This window comes from Diceros bicornis, chromosome 23, assembly GCF_020826845.1.
Source record: "Diceros bicornis minor isolate mBicDic1 chromosome 23, mDicBic1.mat.cur, whole genome shotgun sequence".
In the NCBI taxonomy this organism is placed as follows: Eukaryota; Metazoa; Chordata; class Mammalia; order Perissodactyla; family Rhinocerotidae; genus Diceros; species Diceros bicornis.
The window spans coordinates 24,729,832-24,734,595 of NC_080762.1; positions in this window are offsets into that span (position 1 = coordinate 24,729,832).

A 4,764-nucleotide genomic window follows, 5' to 3' on the forward strand; every position below is an offset into this window, starting at 1 on the left:
CTCATGTAGTCTTAATGCTGCCTGGTGACTTTTCTTATGAAGTTGCCCTGAATCATTTAGCTATTCTATTATCATTTTAACATTTGGACTCATATCTTGACACCAACTAGAGAGTGCACTTGTTAAAGCAAGGACAATGTTTCTGGGTTTGTTCACCTTTGAAACTTCCACGTCCTTGTAAATATAACGAACGTTCAATTACATTTGTTAAGTGAGCCATAGCAGATTCGGATTGGGTATATGGAACAACTTCCTAAGTTGAAACTGTTCTGATTGGTTAGTGAGCTCAGTGAGGCCATATACCCTCATATTGGAAACTATTAACCATTACGTTGCCCTTGGGGTGGTTTAAGTACCACATGACTTGGATAATCTCTTTGGATTGTCCCTGTCCCTGTCTTCTGTGGGAAAACAAAATAATAGAAAGGCTGGACATTTTAGCTGGAACTCACCCTGGCCAACAGAATTAACTTTTGTTTGCCCCAAAGGCTAAGCAATGGAAACAATGGATCTAGAATCTAGATCTTTTCTTCAGATCTCTTTTCATCAGATCTATTTTCAGCAAACAAGTCAGTCTCCAGCCTACCACGGCCACCACACCCTTTCTAATTCAGAGAAGGGAACAAATGAATTCTGCAACATTTTTAAGCTCTTGCAAAAATGCAACAAAACATTCCAAAATAAAATTGTCTAAAATTCTTATACATGCATCTGCACAGAAAACTTATTAACACCTGAATCCAACTTAAAATATTGTTAACGAAAGCCGAACAAATACCCAATATCCGACCAGCATCTCACAAACAGATGTTTCACGGAACGCTACTTCTGCTGGATTGTTCATAGATTTTCCCAAACAAAAGTTTACATGGTCAAATACATCTGGAAAATTCCGGGTTAAACACACAGTACAGGCTTTCTCAGAGCCTTTAATATGCTGATGACATTGTGAATTTCCAGGAAAATGATCTAGTGCACCCTTTTCCACTCTTATTTGACCAAAGAACTCCTGTTTCCTGCACCTCCGGAGAATGTTCTGTAGAAAACAATTTGGAAATCCCTGGCTGTGGCAGACACTGTTGTTGCCTCCTCTGCAGCCTTCCCCTGCTTCCTGCTTGCTGTCAGAAGCCCTATTTGTTCACTCCAGAGTGGCCATCTCCTTCCATGGGCCCCTCATCCATGAGGCTCCAGAGGGTGAATATTGATTGGATCAAACCAACATATTGGTCTCATTCCCTTCGCCAAGCCATTGGTTCAAGCATGGGCATGTAATGCAATTCTGGCCAGTAAAATGGGAGGGAAAACCTTCTGGGGAGTTTTCTGGGAGAATTTATTTCAAGCTTAAAAAGATAATCAAGACACCTACATTCCATTTTCTATCTCTGGACTTCTGCATTTGAGCTGGCAGCCATCTTGGGACCACAAAGGGAGGCAGCCTCAGAGCCCACGCTGAAACACTGAGGGTCACTGGGAAGGAAAGTGGAAAGAGCCAGGATCCTTGAGAACTGAATGGAATCACTGATTTTACCAGCCCTGGAACTGCCTCATCTCTGGAATTCTCTTCTAGGACGTTACAAATGTCTTTATTTAAAAAATCAATTTCACTTGTGATTTTCTTTTTTTTATTTCAGTGAAAATCATCCAGATATGGGGGTCCAACTAGTTGGATCCTTAATGCTATTGGCAGGAGTACAGAACATTCAAAGCACTGTGTTTGGAAATGTTAATTGTTAAGAAGCAGTAGCTTATTACAAACTGAGTGTCCCCTACCATTATTACTAGGATCTGCAATCTTTATATTTAAATGAATGACTCTAATATTACCATTTTTAGTGTCTCTAAATTAGAAAATTAAACATTTATTCCTTAGCAGCGGCACAGGCTATGAGGATAAACAGTCATTAAAGCGCTGTAACAATGAAATCCATAACAAACCAGTGAAATCCCTGGGAGCCTCTTAGGAAGCAGAACATGCACAACAGCCCCATGTCTCTCCATGGTCGCCTGGTGTGTGCTGCTCAGTGTCTGGGCTAAGATGGTTCTCCCTTTGCATTCAACAAATTTGCACCAAGTCTTCCCTGTGTGCAAAGCTCTGGGAAAGGTTCCCCTCCTCAGCCCTCTAAGTCCCACTCCCCCCATGAAAGTCCTGCTTGAGTCCCATTTCCATGAAACCTCCCTAATTACTCCAGCCTCCACTAAGCAACCTTTTCGAAGAATTCTTCCTAGATGCCCCATTTGAACCATTTATTGTGGCATTTAATTGTAGTCACCCCATATTTTCTCTTATTAGTTAATGTTTCATCTGGGCCCCCCAGTTGAATGAAGGTAGTAGAGAGAAGGTGGAAGTGATAAGAATATTGTCTAAGTTGATGGTTCTCAACTCTGTCAGACCAACATCCCCTTTTTATGAGAAATATTTTTATAATGCCCTTCATCTAGCATGACCTACACATATAATTTCAAAATATATCAGTACAATGCCCTACCTGTAGTATAAAAGAGAAGTGTGTATTTCAATATGTAAACGTTTGATATGATTGCATTAGAAGCCACAATGAATTAGGGAGAAAATGCAAACTGATGCAAAGTGTTGTAATTAGCCCTCAAATACCACAAGCCATGGTGCTATTAATCATGCAAATTTCTGAAATGATGAACAATTTTTACTAAAGTTAAAAACAAAGCCAAAGTACAACTTACCTTGATTTTCTGTGGTAGTCTCATTCCTAGCAATTCAGTGCATATTAAAACTATGCAAAAAATATTTTTTGTTTATATGTAAAGTGAGTTTGGTTCTAGGCTCAAATAATTATAAACAGGTATAATGAATGAATGACTAATGAATGACTGAAAGGATATTCAAAAGTTGCAAGGGATGCAGGACAATTCTTCATTGTGGGGAACAGTCCTGCACATTTTAACATGCCTGGCAACTCTGGCCCTCACCCACTGCAGGCCAGCAATACCCCCCAATCATTAGATAACCCCAAAAGTCCCCACTTTTCTAAATTTCTAAAAAGGCCTCAGGGGGATATTGATTTTAGTGCGATCCACCAAGCTAAGTCAAGGCCAGCTGGGGACGGGATTATTCCTAGATAATCCAGAACCCCACCCTCAGTTCTAAAGGCCCAGAGAGCCTGAAGTGAACCCCCAAATGACAGTTTACTGGATCACCGCCGTGGTTCTCAAGGGGGCGCTGCAGACCAGTCAAAAGAGGCAGCAAGTCAACCTGGGGGTGGAGGGCCGTCTGCTTCATCCTCAGGCGTTTCCCTTTTTACCATTTACCAGGTGAGTCCCCATCTATACTTCTGTTTGAACAAAGGGTTCTCCAGTTTTAAGAAGTAAATGTTATATATGTTTCGATTGTTTTGTCCAGATTTGTCATTTCTGGGAGAGGGTGTATTGACTTCCTCATTCCTTCACGCCAGTAATGAATGTCGCATTTAGTTCTTTTTTATAGTTTCTATGTCCCTATTGAGACTCTGTACATATTGAGTCATTGTCATCATAGTTTCCATGAATTCTTTCAACATATTTATAATAGCTGCTTTGACGCCTTTGCTAAATCTAACTTCTGGGCCCATGTGGAGTCAATGAACTCTGCTGGTTCCTCAAACCTGAACCTCACATCTCAATGTTCAATCAGCACATTCGCTCTCTGTGATCAAAACTTCATGAGAAACTATGTCACTGTAAGTAGCTACTTTAAAAATTCACCATGAAAAACCTCTGTCCAAAGATAGAAACCTCTCGGGTTATGGACTTGCTCATCAGCTGCCACTCTCCTCTGGGGTTGGAACAGTCAAGAATAGAGGGTTCTAGAGTGAGAAAGAAGTATGAACCATGGCTCAGCGGTCAGGGCCTTCTGGAAGAACTGCAGTGACAGGCATCACCCAGGATGAGAGAAAGTGTTCTCTAGCTGGCATGTCCTCTCTTGCCGGCAACCCATGAGAGAAGGCACAGTCAGCCTAGACACAGAACCTTGGGGAACTGGAAGAACAGAAGATTCTCTGGCTTCAAGCTTGAGAGGCTGATTACTACAGTCCACTCCTACTTAAAACACTTCTGATACCAAATGTGTGGGTTTTCCACGCCAAGCATTTCTCCAATTCTCTGCTGTCTCAGAGTGTCCCTCCATTTAATTCAATTCTGATATTAACTACTTGGAGTTAGCGAGGACCGCACAGTTTGAGGGCTCAGTCCCACAAGACCGCCCCCACTCAAGACGCCAATCACATGTCTGGGCCTCTTGTATTTCTGACTGTGTGGCTATCACTGGTTCCCATGACCCCCTCCTCAGGTTTGATAATATGTGCAAACAGCTCACAGAACTCTGAAGAGAGTTTACAGGCATATCTTTTAGATAATGTGGGTTTGGTTCTAGACCACTGCAATAAAGCAAATATCACAATAAAGCAAGTCACACAGGGCCGGCCCCGGGGCTTAGCGGTTAAATGCGCGCGCTCCGCTGCTGGCGGCCCGGGTTCGGATCCCGGGCGCGCACTGACGCACCGCTTGTCCGGCCATGCTGAGGCCGCGTCCCACATACAGCAACTAGACGGATGTGCAACTATGATATACAACTATCTGCTGGGGCTTTGCGGGGGAAAAATAAATAAATAAAATCTTTGAAAAAAAAAAAAGCAAGTCACACAAATTTTTGGTTTTCCAGTGCATATAAAAGTTATATTTACACTTACTGTAGTCTATTAATTAAGCGTGCAATAGCAATACGTCTAAAAAAACAATGCATATAACTTAATT